Genomic DNA, 25,216 nt, shown 5'->3' on the forward strand with positions numbered 1-25,216 from the left:
TAGAGCTTGGTATGCAAGGTTGGATAAATATCTTTTGAAGCTTGGTTTTACTTAAGGTAGTGCTAATAGTAATTTATATTATAAAATTACTGATGATGATATACTGATTGTTGAAGTATTTGTTGATGACATTATTTTTGGAGGTGAAGATAAGTTATGCATAGAATTTTCTATGAATATGGAGAAATAATTTGAGATGTCTATGATTGGTGAGATGAAAGTTTTCTTAGGTTTGCAGATTACTCAGACTGACAAAGGCATTTTCATCTATCAAATTAAATATTCTAAGGAAATATTAAAGAAATTGGGTATGGGGGATTCTAAACCAGTAAGTACTCCTATGGTTACAAGTGAGAAATTGACAAGAAAAGATGTTTTTGCACCAGTAAATCCTACAAGATACAAGTATATGATTGGAGGTCTACTTTATTTGACTCAGACTAGGCCTAATATTATGAATGTTGTTTGTATTGTTTCAAGATTTTAGAGTGATCCTAGAGAAAATCATGAGATTGCGGTGAAAAAGATTTTTAGATACTTGAAAAGTACATTAGAATATGGTTTGTGCTACCCTAAGGATGATAACTTTACTTTATGTGCATATACAAATTTTGATTGGGCTCAAGATGTTGATGATAGGAAAAGTACTTCCAGTGGAGATTTCTTTCTTGGAAAGAAGTTGGTTTCATGGATCAACAAGAAACAATCATGTATTTCTCTATCTACTCTTGAAGGTGAGTATGTTGTATCTGCTACTAAGTGTACACAAGTGTTATGGATGAAGCAAATGTTGATGGATATAAAGGTGGATTGTGATGTACCAATAGTTATTCACTGTGATAACTCTGCTACTATTGATATATCAAAGAATCCGGTATGTCATTCTAAAGCAAATCACATATCTATCAAGAATAAACTTTTGAAGGAGAAGGTGGAAGCAAATGAAGTTAGATTAGGTTTTGTGGACACTAAAGAATAGATTGTAGATATTTTCACTAAACCTTTATCCAAGGAATCATTTGAGTACTTGAGAGATAGATTGGGAGTTTTTGCCCCTTTGGTAGAGACTTGATTGATGCAGTTTGGCATCAGTCCGGCATGCACTATCTGAGATACTATTCATCTTGGCACTGATGTGGGATGCTACTACTCAGGGGGAGTAGTCAGCTTTGATATTTCTGTTAGATTTATGCCATTGATGTCAAAGGGGGAGAGATATGAAAAGTAAAAGGTAGAGTTATTCAGAGCTATATGCGGGTGATTGTTGGATGTCTTCCATAGGGGGAGACTTGTTTGGCATCTCTTGGTACTTAGATGTTTTTCACATCTAGTCTTACCATCAATACCAAAGGGGGAGATTGTTGGCTATTTGGTGGAATTGATTATGTGTTGCATTGATATTTTGTCATTGATGTCAACACTAGCTATTTGGATGCTTTACAGGCACCCTTCTGGTCTCGATAGGTTGAATGGTTTTTGGTTAACTTGGATCTGACATGATCTGGTTGGCTTCAGTATAGTCTGGTGATGGAATTGGCTTTTTCATGATACTTATACTCATATTTTGTCAGTTGATTTTTGTCTGGTGATTGGATGCTATTCTACTTGCTTAGAAGATTGGTTTTTGGTTCTGATGAGGGTTTCACCGGCATTAATTTTGATGGAGATCTTTGATGAATTGCATAAGTGGTGTTGGTGCAGCTTCTGATGGAGTTTTAGGATGTTGTTGGTGATCATATTTGAGACTTGGTAGAAGGAGATCATTGTTGAAGCGTGTGGACCTATACTCGGTCTCATTTGATCACCGACTTTAATGTAACGTGTGGATAGGACCTATTGATGTATTTTTGGGATGTCTTATCTATTGATATTACTTGTTTGGTCTAAGGCTGACATGGTTTGTAATTATGTAATCAGTTTATTGTTTGGTGGCCAACTTGATTGTTTATGATTGAGGGTTTTATATAAATAGATGTAAGATCTCATTTTAGATGATCATGGTTAATGTAAGAGGTCATGGTCAAGGAATGTAATGTGCAAATAATGTAATATCATTTATGGTCAATCATTAGAGATCTAATTTTGTTTATGTAAGAGGATTTAGTCCTTTGGTATTGAGCTTAACTGGAACTATACTCAGGCATAGGAGATGCTATCTTTTGCAGTTCAACATTTCTTCATATTGTAATATGGATTTCTATGTAGTTAGTGAGGCTCCTTTTATGATGAGTAGTGTTCTCTAGGCTATTGGCCTTATTGCAAGTACATTCTCCTTCATTGTAATTCACATACTTACTACAAAAGTATTATCTGACTATGGGTAGGCCTCCCATCGTGGGTTTTCCCTTTATCAAGTTTTCCACGTACAAATCCTTGTTTAGTGTGGATGGATTTTATTCTATGATTATTGTTTATAATTAATTGGATTAACTGCTATTCTAGTTTTAATGTTTTGGGTTTTGGCATTAAATTTTTAATTGTTGAATGTTCCTATAATCTATGACAACTGATTCATCCCCCCTCTCAATTGTCTTCTGGTTATCTGAACTATCTAACACCTTCCACTTGCATTTCATTTCCCTTGAGCACTGTCCATATCCATAATAACACCTTTGTACATACATAGGCATCACAACTAGTTTCTCACCATACTACATTTGTTTCTAGGCTTGGGGAAAAATCTCACACCTAGCTGGGGGAAAAGTTTTTGATCATTTTGAGCTTAATCAAATAGGTAGAACAAATAGTTAGGCAACTCTTATCAAGCGGCATTGAGATACATCCAATATTGAACACAAGATTGAATTATCAACCATCAAACTATCACATGATAGCCTACGCACATCACACACATATAAATGGATGATATCTTTTAGATAATGATCTTCACACTTTGGTTCAACTTTTCTATCTTTATATTCACTATCAGTATTTTTTAGTGACTCCAGGATGTCTCTGACTAGAGGAACAAGGAAGAAACATGATATTTTTCTTGTTTGTTGTCTATAAATTAATCATTAATATGTGAAAATTTGTCTCAAGACATGATCATTGGAGTATCATCAAAAACATTTTTGATTTTCATATAGCAATGGTTAATACTACCTGTTTTACACAAGCAACACTCAAGTCATCTTGGTTTAATTATACCTAGATGCTTGTGCTAACTTGCTATATCAAAATCCAAGAAAGCAGTACTCAGGTCATCATGGTTCAATTATACCATTGGTGTTTGCACTCACTTCCCACATTAAAAAAAATCTCAATGATGACAAAGAGAAATAGTCCAGTGACTGGGCCAATCGCCGTTTGCATTTCATGCATTTTCATTTAGCTTGCATCTCATTCTTGCATAGGATCACAAGACCTCATCTTATCCAAGGCCAAATCTATTGTAGGAATCATCAATGTATCATCATGGGTGTATACACAATCAGAATGATGACTCATCTCTCTCCAGATATTATTGACCCAAAGAAAATCTTATGCTACTCCCTCGAATATGCCAACATCAACATAACTGAATCTTCCTGCAATAGGATATCAACAAAATTTTAGTTCTTTATCCAATCAATCTTATCAATTTTATCAATAGATCTCATCTGATCCATTCTTTCATGTCTTATATAGGATGTATCTTTCCTAGAACCAGACATTCTAATCAAGTCTTATATAGGATATATCATTCCTGAAACCAGACACTTTGATCATCCTTGTCTTATACAAAAGGTGTCATTCTTGAAACCAAGCTAGATTTTGATCTCATCAATCTAATAAATCTTACCAAATTCAATCAAGCTTTATCAATAACCACATCATAATGATCTAACTTCTTGCACTTTCATCAATCAATGTTGTACAAATCAAATCATCTAATCGGGAAATCAATTTTGCAAAGATCTAACCACTCCAAAGGTAAATTACCTCAATTGATCTCTCGAGGGGGCATCATCATATCCCAATTTACCAATCAATGTCTAGGGAATCCTATTAAACCAATATCACATCAACATCATCAAATTGAGATTATTCTTTAAATCAACATGTCATCATACCTCGCTTAAAAGAGGGGAAAAATATACACCTAAAAATGGTCTGAAGATAATTAATTGAAAAAGCAATTATTTAATTAATCCCCCTTCCCAACTTAATTGAATTCACTAGAAATTTGATTAAATTCCCCCATTCACATGCTTATTAATAAATCTAAGGATTTATTTAATGAGTTCATTTCAATAGTCCCCTTTGATTAATTAATGTGCATTAATTAATCCTCCCCCATTTAATTCATTTCTTCTAATCCCCTAATTAATTAAAACAAATCAATTTATGAGTTTTTTGAAAGTTAATTAGCCTTTTCCTATTATTTGAATTTTTAAATTCAAATTACTTGCATGCCTCTTAACTTCTAACCACCTAACCTAACCAACCCCTAACCTAACCCATTCCACCTAACCCTAGGTTTAACCTAACCCTATACTATCTTGCACATCCTAACCTCCTATGGGTTGGATATTCTCCCCTTGAGACACATGGCACTTATGCCACATGTCTCCTCCCTTGGACACTTTCCCTCTTATGAGAAAATATCCTTGACACTTGTCACCATAGAGATGACAAGTGTCCATCCCTCCAACCTCTTCTCCAACCTCCTCCAATTCCACCCTTGATATCTTCAGACTCAATCTTGACCATTGATTCTTACCACCTCACCCTTGGCCTTGGAAATCCTATAAATATCTCCCACTTTGGAGCATAAAGCATCCCATCTCATTAGCATTTCATGCATTGTTACTATAGGCATATCCATTCTTGCATATCATTTCTAGCTTAAGCATTATTATTCTATGCGATTACATCTTAGATCTAGCTTAATTTGATCATCTTATAGCTTAATTGCATCTTTATTCATAATCAATGCATATCATTAGCATAATTAGCTTCTTGGATCAATCTAACATAATTAATCTCTCATCTAGCTTGCTTATCATATCATTTTAAATCCTCCATCTTGGTGTAGTCAAGTCACTAGGATTGCTCATCAAAATCTGTGAGCAAATCCACACTTGCATCTCTTACAAGGCAATAGATCGCTTTGTCATGGTTTATCTTTTGTTTGATTTCAATTTTCTAACCATGCTTGTAATGATCTATTGAGTGTTTGTGTTGTAGCTCCAGGTACCCTACTTCACATGCATGACAATATGTTTCTCTTCTTTTAAAGGTGATATTTTTAAGGCCCTAAATACCTTGTTAGCAACTCATTTTAACTTTTTATGTGTGTTAAGTGCTAAGTCTCAGACCTATCTATGTCTTATTTTTGTGATCTCTACATTGTTGATAATGAGTGGGGAAAAGGTTTGTATCGATCCTTGTGTACATTAAAAATTCAAAAAAGACCCTACTATTTGGCATGTTTTCTTTGAGGGTGGGGATGTAGATTTTTGCAGGGGATTATTGGGTATGATGAAAATCTGTCAATTCAATTTGTCAAATCCTAAAATGATAGGAGTTTTGGTTGGTGACATTTATTTTGAAGTTAGTGAGGGTTTCATTACCGCTACTACAAGACTTACCACCAAAGGTAGAAAATGGAAGAGGTAGAGTCATGGTTTAGACAATGAGAGTCTGGTCTAGTTCTTTAAGGAGAAAGAAGAATTGGTGAAGATGCAAGAGGGGATTTGCTCCTAAAAAAATTGCTAGATCCATGGAATAAGGTGTACCTTATGATTATGAATTTTTTTACTTTAGAGGGTAGGTTTAATGTTTACTACTTCCCTCCGTTGACCCATTTTCACAACCATGAATTTCTCTCACTCACTTTTTTCTTACTTTTCTTGAGAGTTATATGCTTGAATCCATAGAGATGGCCAAATCCCATGGTTAGAAACCTATTTCACTTCATCAGGGCTTGATCTTCGTCTATACCATTTTCACCTTTCTCTTATCCTTCCTAGATAATTTTTAACTCTTGAGAATGAAGCCCCTAGCTTTGTTTTACCCTTGAGACTACTATCCTTGACTCCTTAGGGATAATATAAAGAAATATTTAAAATTATCTATTTCTATCAAAAATCCCTCTTGCATTGGTTGTCTAACCACCCATAATCTTGACCCCACAATTATTCCACAACAAGCCACCCCCTCTAAGGCTAAGAAGAAGAGGAAGACCCAAGGTTCTACACCCCCTACCAAAGAAAACATAATTAAGGTCAATAGTGAGGATGAATTGGAGGTCAAGGAGGATGTGAGTAGAAGTGTTAGTCATAGGCATTCCAATAGACTAGTTGGCAACCTGATGGGAAGTTATGTGAAATATAATATAATGGAGTATGAGGACTTTGATGAGGAGGATTCAATTGAGAATGAGAATGTGAATGAAATTGAGGAGATCAAGGATGTTACTTGGAAAGATAACAGTTTGAATAAATCTGTTACAAGTGCAGTTGTCATTTCACCAAAAGATCAACCTATTAATGCCTGATACAACCACTAGACTTATAGAGTCCACATGAGGTAGTTAAGCCATGTCACAAACCTAAGTGATAAACTGCACAACACAAGGAGACCAAGGGTGCACAACTTGCAACAATCCCCCCAATGCAAGCGAGGTGTTTGAACCTGTGACCAAGATCTGATACCACTTATTACAAGTGTGGTTGTCGTTGCACCAAAAGATCAACCTATTAATACCTAATACAACCACTAGACTTATTGAATCCATAGGAGGTAGTTAATCCATGTCAAATACCCAAGTGTTGTGCTACACAACACAAGGAGACCAAGGGTGCACACCTTGCAACAAAATCAACCAATGAGAATTAAGATCAAATTTAGAGGACTGAACCTCTAGACCTTACATAAGAAATGATGTTAGAGGAGGTAGAGATTAAAGGGGTGATTGCAAACAATTGTTTATTATGCTGGTCTTTGATGATGGAGTTGGATGCATTAAAAAAGAAGGTGATGGAGCTAGAGAAAAAGATGGTGAGCATCTCCAGGTTCAATCTATGGATGATACATAATTTGACCAACTCTATGTGCTTGATGTAGAAGATGTTTCTAGGAAATGATGCGGATAATGAAGGGAACTATAAGGAACTGTTCAAGTTCCTTACTAAAGACTAGCGAAATATGCTCAAGTAGGCTAATTAGGCTAGTTTTATTTGGTCTTTTTGTGGTCTATTGCTAGTTATAAGACTCTAGTTTGATATTTTATACCAGTTTCTATCTATGTAGGTAAGTGCATCAAGATGGCGAACAAAAAGGGGGATATAAGTGGCCACTTTTTTTTGAAATCAGCTAAATTTGAACTTGGTGGATCTATTTGAGACTCGTTCACTCAAAATTTGAAGATACCAAAAGAACAAGAATTGTAGTACTCTGAATCTAGTTTCCAAACTAGTATTTTTTTTCAAAATTAGATAAGATTAAGGGGGTCAAATATTTTGTGCACACAAAAGTGTTCGTATTTTTTCAGCAAAACATAACATACTGTCTAGTGGGGACATCAAAAAAGTTATAGTTGCATTTAGTATTTTGAAAAACCCTTTGGTAGAAAGATAGTTAAGAGTGAGTACTAGAAGTTGTGTATTTTTTTTGTAATTTTTTGTTGAGTTTTTCTTTTTTAATTTTTTTTCAAAGTGGATGCATCCTAAAAATTAGGTAAGTATTTGTGCACATCACATAACTTGCACCAAAATAATAAAAAATTTAATTTTTTTAAAAGTGTAAAGAATAAAGTGTAGAACAATGCTATATAATTTGTTTCAAATTTGGACAAGTAGTTAAAAATTTATTAAAAAAATGGTACACATATGTCTCTGAGAACTCTAGAGACACTGGTAAAAGAAATTAAGAATTAATATGTTCATTTTGTTCAAATCTAAAAAAAATTATATGGTTAGAAAGCTCAAAAGATGCATGAAATTATGGTGGTAATTTTACAAATACCCACTTGATAACATGTAAACCTGATGACGATGAAGTTGTGAAACTAGATTGGAAGAAGAAAACATGTATAAAAGAATGAAATAGGTCTCCCAAGCCTCAACCTTGTCATCCAAGCCTAAGTACAAGTTGTAACTCATTTATGGTTTAAAATTAAAAAAAACCTGATTAGGCTTTTATTTATGTAAAATTTGATTGGGGTTTTTATGCAAAAGGAACCCATATGTGTTACTTTTTCCTAATTTATAAATGTATGTGTATATGTATATATATGTACACATATGTATGGGTATATGTATACATATGTATAAATATATACATATATATCTATTATATGTATCTATGTATATATGTGTACGTTATATATATAGATTACATTCCACCAATATTTCCTCACTTATATTCTTCTTATGAATGCTCACTTTGTTTGTTAAAGAATAATAGGTCTCTATATTGAACATTATGCCCATTTATTGGTCATGGTTGGGGAATGGAAGGAAGTAAATGTTGAGTACACGAGACCCACAACCCGGAACCATGGCACGATTGTTGTTTTTAATTTGGAAACCACATAGTATAATATATCTCTCTCTCTCTGGAACATGAATTAATTCAAGATTTATTCAACATCAAGATGAAACCTTTATTCCTAATGACCTTTTAGAAAATCTTCTACAAAGGTGAAATTTTCTTAGAGTCTAACCCTATGGGTCCCAAGATACCATTGGACTTGTTTGCAATGTACACATCTCTTGGAGGTCGACAACTATGAGAAGTAGTGAAGAAAAAGGAGTTGTTTGTTTCAAGTAATATCTATTTGCATAGGCTTAAATTAGAAGAGGGTCTATTCAAGAAAGGTCTATATATAATTATAAGATCTCTTTTGGAGTGTCTATCTTATGAAGTTTCTAAACCTTTTTACAGTTATGTACACAACCAAAAGGAAAAGAAGTGGCTCGAAATTGAATTTGATGAGGTAGTTTCAAAAGGTCTATTAAATTAGAACATCTAGGTCTTGTTGCAGGTTTATGTGAGATGTTAAAACTAGGATGCATCGTAGGATTTGAAATTGATGTAGTCAGCCATATGCCCTAGCATTAAAAACCCAAATACATTTTAAGATGAGAGTTTCCTTTCAATATTTTTTTCAATTGGTATTGGGTAATAAAATTTTAGAAATTAGGAAATGCTTTGATAGAGGTGGAATTGTTGAGAAACCTTCTCCTTCTATTGAGAAACCTCCCTCTCTTTCGTTTTCACACAAAAATGGACATATCCAATTATGTGTGTCTAATGAAACCTTTATTCTTGACAACCTTTCACTAAAAGAGATTCAAAATAGCTTCTATAAAGGTCAAATTTTCTTGGCATCCTAACCCTTTGAATCCCAAGATACCATTGGACTTTTTCACGGTGTATGCATCTCTTGGAGGTCAAAAACTATCAGAAGTAGTGAAGAGAAAGGAGATGTTTCTTTCAAGTAACAACTATTTGTATAGGCTTTAGTTAAGAGAGGGTCTCTTCAAGAAAGGTCTATATATAAATATTAGATCTCTTTTGGAGTGTCTATCTTATGAATTTGTTAAACCCTTTATAGTTATGTACACAACCAAAAGGAAAATATTTGCCTAACAACTTAATTTGCTGAGGTAGTTTCAAAATGTCTATTAAATTAGAACATCTAGGTCTTGTTGTAGGTTTATGTTAGATGTTAACGCTTTGACACATTATAGAATTTGATACTAATGTAGTCAACCATATGCCCTAGCATAAAAACCTCGAGTAACTTTTGAAGAAGATGAGAGTTTCCTTTCAGGATTTTTTCCAATTGGTATTGGGTAATGAAGTTTTAGAATTAGGGAAAGTAAGAAGTTAAGGAACACTCCCTCTAAGTCAGATGAGGAGGATCCCTATGATGCAAACACTATTTTTAATGCTATATAGTGTCATGGTTCACTAGAAAGAATTGTAGAGCCTTATGTAGATATACATATGTACAATCAGGAAGTTATTGAAAATATCATTATTAAGTACATGATGAAGTATAAATATACCTTGAGTGATATCAAAGATAAAATTTTAGAGTGCCTTGTGTATATTCTAATAGAATGAAGTGAAGCAATATAATTAGAATAAAAAAATGAAAGAGGCAAGCCATCAAAAAGTACAATGATACTTTGTATAAGGAAGAAATTACTCAATTAACCCATATATAGGCACAAGAACTAAGGATGAAATAGAGGGTTAATGCTCTTATGAGAATGACAAGAGAATATAAGTTTGAAGTGCTAAGAGAGATTGAGGAACTCATTGTCAATGTTTTTTAGGATAATGAAAGAAGTGTAGTGATAGAATAGTATGTTGATTTAGTTGATATTGTAGTTGAGGAGCTTGATGTAAAGAAAACATAGAAGAGAAATGAGAAGAGTACTCTGAAGAATACACGCCAAGTTGAAGAATAGATTTTTAAGGACATAGAGAATGTAGAATCTGTATGGTGCTGAGGAGAATATTGAAATGGAAGAAAATGTTAATAAAGAAGGATAGGAGAAGAATACCAAAGAAGAAAAAAATATTGAAGAAAAAGAAAAACACTAGAGAAGAAGGAGAAAAGTAGAAGGATATTGAAAAAGAAGAAAATAATAAAGTCTTGTGAAGAAGAGAAGAATGAAGATACACAAGTATTGAGAAAGCCAAAGATTCTACCGCATGTCAAACACAAAGTAGGAGGCTTCATCTAGTGGTGATGCTACATGATAACAAACTTTTCAAAAATGTATAAGTGAAGCTATTTCAATGTACCAATTTTTTCATGGATAGATAGTGTCCACTAAAAATATAAAAGATCAAATAAACTCTCTTGATTCGTAGATTTCTCAATCTACTAGTACATATGATGTGAACAAGGATAAGGATGGAATGACTAGGGTGCAAATTGAGATTCGATATTTGCAAGTATCATGACTTGTGGACCAGAAGGAGAAAACAAAAAAAGAAATATAATAAACTTAGAGACATTGTTGATCTGAAGCTCACATCCCTCTCTAAGTCAATAGAGGAATTTGAGAAAATAGAATAGGAGATGAGAGCTCGCAACTCCTTAGTTGTGGCAAAGAAACTTCTATTGAAGTTTGAATGTTGGAATCATCTTCTTGCCTTTGCATATAATGAGTGTAAATACACATTGCCACAACTTAAAGTTATCTACAAGGGCATCTTGTCTCCAACCTAGTGAGTTGTTTTTTTTATAATAAATTCCGTGTTATGGTGAAGTTTTGTAGTTTTCGTACGCATATATCTACAGGTCATAGTGTAGAACACAATATGTCACTAAGAGGGGAGGTTGAACCAGTGATATTAAACAATTTTCAAGTGGTGTGTGCAATCAGTAAGGTAAAGAAATAACTAATATTCAATCACACACAAAATAATCATCACACAACACCAGATATACAAGGAAAGCCCAATGTGGGAAAAACCTTAGTGAGTAATGTTGCTGGAGTCTACTACTCCAATCCAGTCTCACAATGAAAAAACAATATTATAAATATTTAGGGCATCAACCCAAGGAGTGCCAACCCCTACACAAAGCACCAACTCAGTGATATACAATGAAATAAAAAATTATTACAATGAAAGCACCTTGTTAAAAATGAGTTTTGTAACACATATTCAACTTCTCTCTACCGGCTACAATTCTTCTCTATTTCACTGGTTCTTTTACTACTTGTTATCAAATCACTCTCTCTGATCCTTTATCAGTCAACCTCTACCTTTCATGACCTTCTATGATCCTCACTCTACACTCTATCACTCGCCGATGCCTTCTTACTGGTTCAAACACTACCAGTACCCTTGACTATTAACTCTATAACAGTTCACTAGTCACTCTACCTCCTACTGGTTAAACTCCTCTTTCCGGTTAAGCCCATCCTATGGGTTCTCAATCAAATACCGAGTCACTTCAACCACATTCAATCTAATCAACTCTTTGTTTTCTCAAGAACCCTCTTTTCTAGCAACTCGCATCATCACCTCATATCTTTAATCTACATATTTATATTTGGGCTTTCCTGCCAAAAATGGAGAATCAAACTTTGAGCCCTAGGGTTTTCTTCACCTACCCAATTCATATAAAATCTGATTGGATTTCTTCTCCAAGATTGATAACCTGCAACAAAACAAGACCGCACCACCATATCTCATCCTTTCTATACTTGTTTACTAAATTTAACAACCTACAAACTAATCATCGACCCTGTGCTTGTTAATCACAATAAATGGTCTAGTGATTTCCTTCTCAAGGTCAATAAGAAAATCTGATGTCTTGCTTTCATCAACTCATCAAGAATCAAATCTATGTCCTTGAATCTATTATGAGCCACAACCCTTTGCAACTGATCTATGATTTTTTGCAGTTGACAATAAATGTCAACCTACTCATCACCAACCTCACCAAAACACTCTTCACCAACTACTATATGTTTTCCACTTGGATTCTACATGTCATCTCTATTGGCATCCTCCTTAGTTGACTATGTTGGTTTAGGCTTAGTCACTGACCAAAAAACATACAAACAGTATTCACCTTATACTACTAGTCATGCAATAACTGGTTAACCTTTGTATCATCTCTTTACTGTTCTATCGGTTACTTGAAGATAACTTGGATTGCTCCCGGTTTTGTGTTCATGCTCTAGATGATCCGACAATCATTTATTCTGTTAGTTTTTCTTTTGCTTGTTCATACATGCTCACCGATGGGCATGTTCACTAGTTGATACTACACCTACCTTCATACCAGTTGACAACATACATGTTGATTATGCTATACCGGTTGACATAACCAGTCGTAACTTTAGTTGTCTCTTTGCTTTCTTATGCTTGTTTACTGGTGAACATCCATACCAATAACATCTCTTTCTTGCATCTTGCATACATATTACATACATCTTGCATACCTCTTGCATACCAGTAGCCATCCATATCGGTGACATGTTATACATATCGGTTGACATCAATGACAACACAATGCCAACACATAGAAGGATAATTTAACTAGGGGGAGAATTTATAAAAAATATGAACATATTTAGGGGGAGCATGTATAATCCAATTTTTTGATTGGTGTAAATAGTAAACCCTTTTTCCTTGATGTCAAATCAGGATAAATATGCTAAGGGGGAGTATATACATTTTTTTTTGCAAATATGTACATAGTATTGTCATCTGTGACAAAGGGAGAGATTGTTGGAGAGTTGCTGATCTGAGTGAGAGAATGTTGATTTTGTATGTTGTCATTAATATCTAGCAATATGTATCTTTACTTAATATGATGATTATATCAACTACTAAAGGCAATATTTTAAATGGTAGTATGATGGAGATAGTGTGATACATTGTTCATTAGTGCAACAATTTATGTATGGGCTTATTAGTTGTTTGATTATCTATGTAGAGTCAATGGTATGTGGTGGTGTGGATTTGTATGATTTATCATATGTTCTTATACACTTATGTTGAGTTTAATTGGTTGGGAGAAGACTTGGTGATTGTACTGGTTCAATTTCAGATTAGGTAGTTGAAGAAAAATTGTCCAAGTGTTGAATCTGTGAACTTTCATGTGTTTGTGAGTCAGTATTTTTCTTTGCACTTCTCCATGTTGTATTAGTTTGTTGTGTGGATCTATATTTTGGTTTAGTAATAGATGTTATTCATGCCTTCAATTTTTCAATTTCTTTCATTACATATATAAGAAGTTATATTTGTTTGATCCTTTGGTTCTAGTTTGTTAGAAGAGTTGTTTTAGGTCATACAAAAGAATGCTCTGAATTCTCTCACATGGACAATTGTGATAGTGTGTATTTGGAAAAATGATATGGACAATATCTTGGACCTATGACTAACTTTTTATGTCCCTTGGTGAAATAGTGAAATATTTGTCAGTTTTTGTTGCTACAAAGTCTATTGGTTTTATAGTGTGTTTGAGAATTCAGTGATCTACTACTTGTGCATTGAATTCTAGCATTTAGTTACTTCATGAAATACATAAGAAATGATTGTTGTCTGCCTACATATATTCTCTAGTGGTCTGCATTTTGTTTTGAAGGATATTTGTGTCAAATATTTGTCATCGAGGTAAAAATACTAATGTTTTTTGGCCGACCTAGAGTGTTCCTATAATTGTGGTTGGTTTTGACCTATTCTTTATGGATTGAAACACATTTTGATGGTATGATGTCATATTGTTGGGTCTAACTATGTCTTGGATTGATCTGCAACTTGTTTTAGAGAATTTGTATTATGTTTTGGGATTGACTTATGGGTTGTCACACGTTTCACTTATTGGATCTTATTTGGTAGACCTAATAAAAGGTTTTGGATGTTGCAAAGGGTCATGGGGGCTTCACTAGCTAGGCAATATTATATCACATGCATTCATATTGGGGGTTTAATATCCCAAAAATGAGGGTGCAATATATTGCCTATCAGTGAAAATAGGGGGGTTTTTAATTCTAGATATGAAAAATACAATATTTGGTGAAAAATAGGGGGTTTTTAATTCAAGTTGTGTATTGGGATAGTGATGTTGAGGCCTACCCAGTCTCCTAATAGCAAGCCCAAATCCAGTTAGGCTAGTGACCCTTCAACTACTCACAAGGGCCCTGCAAGGAAGGACTCTATACCTTGGATGAAACTGCACACACATTCCTTAGTCTTATGCCTACTCAAGATGAGTAACAGGCTTCAAATCTTCAAACAAGCTTTATAGGCCAGGCTTTATTGGTAAGATGAGTAAAAGGCTTCAACTCTTCAAACAGACTTTACCGATGATCCCCACTCCTTGGGATTTTTTATTTTTTCAACACACAACATCTAAGACCTCTTTAAAACACTAGTTTTGATCTTGGGCATCAAATCCTTATACCTCCTTCATAAACCTACCCCTCTAGCTAGTAGCCCTTCTAGACCGGTGTTTTGGCCTTAACTCAAAAATATTCCACACACCCTTACAAACAACTTAGCATTTAGAAACCCTTTTGGGAGATATATAGATTCCCAAAATTTTTTGGTCAGATCTATAAATATAAGGTCTTCTCCTTTAGAGGCTAAGAGACCTAATAGGGGCAATTAGCCCTATTTTCCAAAGCAACTACCTCTACCAGTAGACCAAATGAAGAATCACCTTAATGGGCATGTCGAGGGTAGTTAGAAACTTCTAATTCCAGGGTTGCACACCTGGAATCCATACTAAGACAAATTATGATGACCATCCTAAAACTTGTCCTAGGTAGACACATAGAGATGCCTACCTAAATCTATTCATTTCTCCACACAACAAAATCTTCCCTACAAAAAAACATGAAAAAAATAAAATATAAAGGCTTATCCTACATCTCTCCAAAGGAAGAGTCTTCTAATGGACCGGAGTGCAAGATAAAGCCATCTTGGTTCAAAACCCTCTCCAAACCCTAAATTTTTGGGTTACAGTGAGTAGAATGAAGGTTTCTCTCTACTCCTGAACAATTAAGACCTTAGACCACCACTAAAAAGAAAACTATTTCATCGTCCTATCTACTCCATGGATTGTGGGGTCCAAACCAATCCATATAGTCACGTACAACACCTGCAAACTCATAATTTCTGGGAAAACTGAAGTATTTTGAATATTACTGATTCTCAAACTCCAACTGAAATTGACAACCACCTTTGGAATAGAGCCCACAAGGATTATACAACTCTCCAATGGCTTCCCACTAAATTTGGAGTAGGTTGGGGCCATTGAAATGCTTCCCCAATCGAATTACAAAAAGTTGCACTTTTGCACTCAAAAGTTGCATTTTTGCAAGTTTGCTCACAAAGTTGTCATACTTCCTAAGGTTGGGATCCACACACATGGACCAACCAAACACACAAAAAACATGTCTAAAACCTATTAAACATGAATCTAAACCATCTACTACCCCTCTTTACCAAATTGTCCCAATTGGCTTCTCAAATTGCCTAATTGGTGACATGGGCTTACATGGTGGGGTTTATTTGCATACATGAAATGCAAGACACTCTAACACATCCTAATGGTCCTAGTCTTCATCCTTAGGGTCATTAATAGCTTGTTGATGAGTTGCTACTATAGTAGATGGGGTGAAAAAAAAGGAGTTTAGTGCAATGTTTTTTGAAAATAGGGGGATTCTTCAGCATGCCATGAACGCATGTGCTATAACCCAGGTTCACTAAGTGAAGCCCCCATACAAAGGGTATATATAAGGAACAAGTCCTTTATAAATTGTAATACATAGTGTATAATGAATATATATTACAAATATATGTGTTCATGAGAAGTTTATGAAGTGTGTAGAGTTTGTGTGAAAAAAATAGATTTGTTCCAAAGAGGACTAGAATACTAGCATTTGAGATGCTTCTTCTATAATAGTTCAACCATTACTATTTGTAACATCCATAATTCTACTCATTTATAATTTTGTTCTCATTTGGGCCTTCACCTTGGCATTTGTGTCTCGAGGCCTAATAGGAGCCTTGATTCTACTCACACCTTGCAAATAGTTTATTTTTTCTAGCATGCACACTTTTTTTCACCTCATTTATTGGACCTTGATTAGTCAAGACCATGGCACTAGAACCCTATTCCTTAGGCACTATAATTCCCAGTGCTCTGGTCCTCCTAATTAGGGCCCATTTCAAGGCCTCACAATAGTCATTCAATTTGAGTGGGAATCCTAATCCAATGTTAGCTCATGTCAAAAAATTTAAGATGTCTTTCGACAAGCAAGTATAAAATAAGGTCTACCCCTATCACTTAGATATACATTCAAACAATTAAAAAATTAAAACAATCAAGCATTCATTCAAATTCAAGTGAGCAAGCAATCAACCTTCTTTCAAGCATTGGAACAAAAGTAAGGTCAAGATTCAAGCATTAGAGTTGGTATTCATGTTCTATGTTTATGAATACTTCATGAAACCCTAATTGCTTGTGGAGACAAACAAAACTCCATTAAAAGGTGTATAATTAATGTTTTAAACATTATTCAGTATTTCCCTCAAAAGGAGATCACTTTCATTACTGCAATTCAATTACATTTCATTTTTATTTCATGGTAAATTCCAAAACTAGGGTTTAACCTAAGGCAAACCTCTATTCCCAACCATTTTCCCTTCTCTACTGTGCATAGGAACAATTATGGAGCTATGATTTTTAGGATTTTATTCACAAAAACAAACAAATTCTCCTTTGGATGGTGAAAAGTATGGAAGACCAGAGTGACGAGCATTTTGATCCCAATATTTCAAGAGATCCTTCTAGGAATAGATCCAAACACTCTTACACTACTCATATCCAAGTTTGTGGCTCAATCCGACAATTGTATCTCACTATTTATGCATTGTTGCTTCAATTCTAGCACATTTTCCCTAATTTCAGCATCTTTACAATTCAAACTAAAAGAGGATAATCAACTCCCCAAGGTGAATCTAATAAGAATTCTCAGCCCTGCCCTTGTTTTTTTGAGGCTAGATCTTTTAGGTTCACTCCTCTGTTAATGTAATGGCCCCTAAGTAGAAATTAGTGGTGTTCTCCCCTCTAATGGCAAAAACCCTAATTTTTCACCATTACATTTTGGTGAACCCAACATCTTGCACTTTAATTTTCTGATTTATGTTCTTAAAAATGAGTGTTTATGAATTTCAAATTTAAATTTACATATACAAGTTTAATTTCAATTGAATTTCAAAAATTTAGAGGTTAATTTCTCGAAAATCCTAATTTTTAATTCTAAAATTGAGCTTGTGGATTGTCTAGTTTGGATTCATTTTTTAGATCTGATTATTCATACAATTTAAAATTGAAAATTTTCCTCCTAGATCTCATTTTCAATTGAATAACATAAATTTAGCGGTTGAATTCACAAAAACCCTAATTTATAATTCTAAAATTTACTTATGGGTTGCATAATATTTCAAATCAATTTTCAGATCTGATCTTTATATGCTTCAAATTCAGAAATCAAATTGCTTAATTAATTGGTTAATGAATCATTTTCACAAAAAATTGTATTATTTTTAATCACAATTTTTAAAATCAATTTCCCTCCTTTGTGCATGAGTTTTACACTATTAGTCCTACCTAAAATATTCCCATGAAGTTGTAGAATTAAGGCTTCCCAAGGTTTAATTACTACGACTATGGAGCCTAATTTGGATAGCTTATTCCATGAGAATGTTGGTGGTTCCTCAACTCCAACAAGTGATGATATTTATCCTCATTCTTTTCATAATTCTCATGATGTGGATGAATAACTAACTAAGGTTTATGTTGATGAATTAGAGAAGATTGACAATGAATTTGAAAATCTTCAACAATGCATGAGTCAACAATACTCGAAATGTGATGCAATCCCATTGATCAAAGGATTAAAAAGAATAGTTAAAATTAATAAAGTTGGTGTTGATTTGTTGTGTGGTCTTTCTCATATTGTTGATACTAATATCATGCCTATGAAAATTTGTGTCAGAGTCCTTGGTTACACTCAAGCTCCTAGTCAAGTTAATCATTATATTCCTATGGCTAAATATGTGTCTACTGTGCCTACATTCACATCTTCTATCATGACTACTTCCACACAAAATGTTAATCCTACACATGTTAGTCAAGGAGGAAACTTTCTTAATCAAAACTCCTTCATACCTCCTTTCATGAGTCTTCTATTTGTGATCCAATAATCTCCCATACCTACATATCATAGTGTTCCGCCACCTTATTATCAACCTCAACCTTCTTATAATAATGTCACTCCTCCATCTCAATCCAATATGTCTAATTTCAATCCATCCACCAAAGTAACAATCAATAACCTAGCCCAAACCATTTCATCTTTACAACAAAAAGTATCTTCTATCACCTAATACAAGTTTAACGTGCCCACATTTGATGTAGAGAGCCCATTATCTGATGATATTTTCCATCTTATCCCTCCTAAACATGTATAAATCCCTCAATTGAAGCTTTATAATGGAAAAAATGACCCCTTGATTCATGTGAAAATATTTCAAACTTTATGTAGTGATTTTTCTCATGATCAAAGACTTTTGGCTAAATTGTTTACTAGAACTTTTAGGGATAAAGATTTGCAATGGTATTGTTCTTTTACTTCTTATTCTATTACATCATTTCAACAATTGGCTAATGCTTCCATTTAACAATTTCACAACAATATTGGTTCTATGATTTGATTCATTGTAAGCAAGGTGTTAAAGAAAAAGTGATTGATTTTATTGGAAGATATAAACAAATTTGTATTCTCAAATTGCTTATCCTATGCCTGATTAGGATGTCCAAAGAATTTTTATTTATAATTTACAAAAATACATTAGGGATAAGCTTCTATTTTCTGATTTTACTTCCTTTACACAATTGTGTGTAGTGCTTCATAATTATCAGCTTCAAGTGAGTCAATTTAAACCATCTCTTTCAATGGCTCTAGTTAATAAGAATGAAATTACTCAACAATATTCTGTGAAGTTTAAACTAAACAAGGGAAACATTAAGTTCAATGAAAATGTCAATACTCAAGTGGTAACCATGACATTAGGTGTGCCTCCTTTATCAAAATATTTTAGAAAAGAATTTACTCCTCTTTCTGAGTCTTTGCATCACATTATGACATAATTGTTAAAAAAAATGTGTTGATAATTCCTCCCATCAAGCCAATTGATACATCCAAACCTTTTTTCCAATATCATTGTCAACCTAGTCATGACACTAAAAAGTGTTATTCCTTAAGGAGTAGGATTCAAGACTTTATTGATAACAATACTATATATGTGGTTGGTGTGAATGACAAAGGAAACAAATCTATAGCTCCTCCTGATCTAAATCTCCAAATATTTACTAATCCTTTGCCTCCCCATTCTACTAATGTGGTTGAGTATGAGCATCTTGCAATTTCTCCCAATGACCTTGGTCTTGAGTCTAACTGTGATGGTGAAAAATGGGATCGGGTAGTTTAGGACCTAATCCTACTTTCCTCTATACATTGTAATACAAAAGAGCCTAAGGAAGTGATCTTATTTGACTACTTCTTGTAAAAGAGAGTCAAGGAATACTCTTAGGATTTATATTCCTTTGTTGCTTATGAAGATGAGATGAGCCAAATGTAAACAAATGATAAACTAAGCTAGGGAGATGAACAAAAGTGATGATAAAAACTGAAATAATAGAGAAATATAGAACCAAAACTAAGATACCAAGTGCAAAGTTGGAAAGGGAATTATGATATGCACTCATCATAAAAATTTGAGCCTAATTAAGACAGACCAAAGAATTGGGAACTTTGGTCCTTTTTACTGTACTGATCTAAAACTCTAGAATTTGGCAACTGAAGCTCTAAGATGTAGAACTGTCAAAGGATGCCCAAAAATGTAGTGGACTAGGACATTGGACAACCTAGTCTTAGAAAACTCAGACTTTCTTGTAGATCAGGACCTATACCTACAAATTCTAGATTTTTGAAAGTTGCATCTCTGTTGGATCTCTGTACCTGCACCTACAACTTTAAAAATTGGTCGTGGAAATGTAAATGCTTCAAATCACAAATGCAATATTGATCTAAAGTGATAATATAAATCTGAAAAAAAGTGATGTGAAACTCACATAGAGATATGAAAATAACATAAAATCATACCAAACCCTAAGGGAGAGGTATAAGCCAATCAACAATCAATGATCTCCTTGTTATTCTTTAATATCTCCTAATCTTCAATTGATGATGAAAATGGTTGATGAATACTTGATGAATGCTTGATTTCCTGGTTGTAGACTTCACATGAACTTCCACTTTCACTTCACGAGAAGTCTCCTTCAATTTCTAATAGATGGATCCTTTAAATGAGGAAAGGAAAGGTTATATATATGAAACCCTAACTTTGTTTTTTATCATAGGTTGGCCTAGAATTGATACATTTTCAAATGAATCTGGATTTAAACATCATAATACTACCAAAACATTATCCCAAAATTTGGGGAGAAAAATTCATGACTAGAGCGAATCATCATGTTCCAACTAGCTTTTTCTTTATTTTTTAGGGATGCAAAGTATCATGATTATAAGGTGATTCCCAACTCGATGTGATAATTAAAGGTGTTTATATATGTGAAATCGGGCCTTGAAGGTCAAAATAGGACCTAATTAGGGTTTTGATGAATTAATTAATTAAAAGGATAAAATAAAAAGGGGCACACTTAGGGTTAAGGGCCCAATTTTATGATGTGTGGAGTGATAAAAGAGACCTTTAAATTTAATTAAATGAATTAATTAAATTCTTAAAGGGAATTTAAAATGAAAAATGCAACACACTAAGGTGGGTGCTAAGCTAAGGATGGAATTGTACCACCCAATTAAGGGTGTGCAATTTATGATGCTACACTGACAATGTGGTGAATCTTGTTGATAAACCTATATCTCCTAAGGACCTATGCATTACTTTTGATACACCTGATGGCCCATTATATATCACTACAAACATCAAAGACAAAATCTCATGAGGGATGATCATTGATCCAACGTGTATGGTAAATGTGATCACTAATGAATTATTTATACTTTATAATTGAATCAAGTAGCATATGAAAAATTTGATAGAGTGGTTAAGGTATTTGATGCTTTCTCTTTCCCTACTATTGGTTCTATTACTCTTCCCCTTGAGTTTGGTACTAAGTTCTTAGATGTAATTTTTTCTATCATTCCTACATCAAATCAATTTCTTGTGAAGTTGGGACATCCTTAGCTCTCTTCCATGAAAGCAATTCCTTCCACCATTCATAAACATATATAATTTCCTCATAATGACAAAATCATAATGTAGAAACATAAATATGTCCACTAAATTAAATAAATGTTTAATACACTAATATTCTTCTGTTAATTAAATTTACATTTAATTAATTAATTTTGACCCCATTTCAATTAAATAAATTTCATAAATTTATTTAAATTAAAATTACTAACTATAGTCCAACTATTAAATAAATTGATTAAATTTATTTAATTCCCCCCTTCTTCTCATTTAAATAAATTAAGATTTATTAAAATAAATCCAAATCCACATGCACATTTATTTAAATCCCATTTACCCTCACCCACTTGCATTCCCCTACAAAGCCCACTTGCTCACTAACCCTTCTTCTAAATTCTTCTAATCCCTTCTAATTAGCCTAAAACCCACTTCTAATCACTTGCACAATTCTAACCCTCATCCCATCATCTCACCCATTTAAGACTCTTACAAAGACTTAAATGCTACCCTTCTTGAACACACTAACCAACAAGGGTTTGGTCCCCTTTGCCCAAAGCCTAACCATGGGTAAACCTTGCACAAGAGTTTACCCATTGGATAAAGCCTATATCCAATAACCTACCCACATGAGGTTACCCTCATGTCTCCTTGATCATTTAATGGTGGCATTGTATTGCCATTGATGTCAACCGGTATGTATAATAGGTCACTAGTATGGATGGCTACCGGTATGCAAGGTGTATACAAGATGCAAGCAAGAGATGTTACTGGTAAGCAAGTATATGAAATCAAAGGACAACCAAAGGTAAGATTGGTCATGTTAAATGGTGTAAAATAATCAACATGGAAGTATAGCAATCGGTATGTAGGCAGGTAAGTAAGGTATGTTACCGGTATGCAGACAGAAGTGTAGTCAATCGGTAAGGATGTCAACTAATAAGAGACCAAAGAGGCAAAGGTGAAAATATCTCACTAGATGATGATGCGTATTGTGTCTCACTCTGAATATATGCTTTGTTTTAGTAATTGGGCTAATGTGATCCATTTGGCATAACAGAAATCCGCATACTATGAACAATAACCAGGAGGGCAAGAAGGTCGATAGTATAAGGCAAATACTAGTAGGATGTATGTGGTCGATGACTAATCATTAACCAGCATGGTGATCTAAGGTGGATGTTGACAAAGAAGACACATGGACTATAGGTGGAAAACATACAAGTAGTCGATGAGGAGTGTTTTGAGAGGTTGGTGAAGAGTAGGTTGACATTAAATGTCAAGTGCTGAAATCACAGGAGGAGTACAGAGGAATGCAACTCAATGCAGATCAAGGGGAAGATATTTGATCCTTTGTCTTCATGATCGATGCAACATATTTGATCGACCAGTTGATATACATAAGGAAACTACTGTTTACGTTTATTGTGATGGACAAAAAGTTGAGCCGTGTTTACAAAATTTAGAAATGTGCATTTGAAGGAAGGATTTTGCATGCGGTGTGTCATTATTGTAGGTTATCAATCTTGGAGATGAGATTCAATGTTATCTGATATGGACTGAGTAGGTGGATAAAACCCTAAGTGATCCAAATTTTGAATCTATGTTTTGGCGAGAAAGATCAAATATAAATATGCAGACTAAAGATCGAAGATGATGATGGCAATTGCCAAATCAGAGTGTGTTTGAGAGAACAAAAGAATTAATCAGACTAAGTGTGAGAGAAAATACTAGAGTGACTGAGTGTAAGAGAAGAGAAATAGTAAGTGGGGTTAAGAAGGGTTTAACCAGTAAGATTAAGGCTACTTGTAAGAGGTCATTGTGAAAATAGTTGTGTGAACTGGTGGTGTTTGAACTAGTAAGAATTCATCTAAGAGTGAATGAAATTTGAGTGAGAACTAGATGAATCCAGACAGGGTAGAGATAGGGAAACTGGTGAAGTGTTATAGAGTTAACAGTCAAGGGTATCGGTAGGAAGGTATCATAGGGTGAAAGAGTGGAGATTGAGAATCAGGGAACATAAGAAAGGAAGAGGGTGACCGGTAAAGGATCAGAAAGAGTGAATTGATAACCAGTAGTGAAAGAACTGATGAAATAGAGAAGTGTTGTAACTGGCAGAGAGAAGTTGAATAGGTGTTACAAAAATCATTTGTAACAAGGTGATATCATTGTAATAAGTTGTTATTTCATTTTATCATTGACTTGGAGCTCGTTGTAGGGGTTGGTGCTCCTTTTAGTTGGTGCCCATAAACAAATAAGGGTTGGTGTGATAGTTCTGATACTAATTGTAAAGTACTAATGTCAATAGCTAACAAGATGAGATGGGGGGGTGAATCATACAAACTTAAACTTCCATAAAATCAACAGATTCAACCTCGGTAACATATGCTTCAACAATATAACCAAAAACTGCTAAACATGCAAACTCATAAACACATAACCATCATAACACATATAACACCAGATTTAACGTGGAAACCCAAATAGGGAAAAACCACTGTGGGATTGCGGACCCACTAAGAAATATACTCTTCTAGAGTATGCTCGGTTAAAAGCAAATCCTGTTAAAGATTACAAACACATTGCTAGATGTGACCCGGTTAAGGGATTTCCCTCAGATCTATTAGGATCTTTACTTTGTTAGAAGTGACCTTGTCAAAGGATTTCAAACACTCATTTATAATGTTACCTTGCTAGAGGGTTTACAAATAAGACTGTTAAGTCCACTCGGTTAAGAGATTTCTCTGTTATTCAGAATAAACAATAGTAGTAAATATATCTGCAACTTCACATCTAAAATGCTAAAGCAGATTTTTATTTGCTCAAAACAATCTAGTCATAAGACTTATCTTGTCTTCTGCTGGGCTCCTTACTCTGTTATTCAAATAGATCTTCAAGTTTCTATGCTCGGTAATCACTATGTAGCATCCTTGTTCTTACACTTGCCCGCATCCATTGTTTACCAACAATTTCTTATTTATAAATAAATTGCTAACCACTTAATCTCCTTGATCACATTTCCCATGATCAATCTTAGCCATCAGATCTTCATTCTTGACTAGGTTCAATGCATCTTTCAATTTGAAAATGTTTTACCTTGCCTTGGGACTTGCACAAGGTTATTGTGGTTCAATCTATACTGTAGATCTTCTTGCCGATTTTTCATTGCCATAGATCCTTAACAAACTTCATGCATGGCATTCCAATCATTTATACATCTCCAGCTCATCATTGTCCTTCATTAAATAATGCTTGTAATCATTCAATGCGCTCTGTCATAACTCGGTTGCAACTCGGTAAATACTAAACTTTACTCGGTAGACATTCCACCTTCATTAATTGATATCAATAACCTTAGGGTTTACTAACTAGGTTCCTTAGGGTTTACCGACTAGGTTCTTTGCTCGGTGACATAGTATAGTATTAACCTTACAATCAACAACATATGTAAGATATC

The sequence above is a fragment of the Cryptomeria japonica genome, chromosome 10 (assembly GCF_030272615.1).
Source record: "Cryptomeria japonica chromosome 10, Sugi_1.0, whole genome shotgun sequence".
Classification (NCBI taxonomy): domain Eukaryota; kingdom Viridiplantae; phylum Streptophyta; class Pinopsida; order Cupressales; family Cupressaceae; genus Cryptomeria; species Cryptomeria japonica.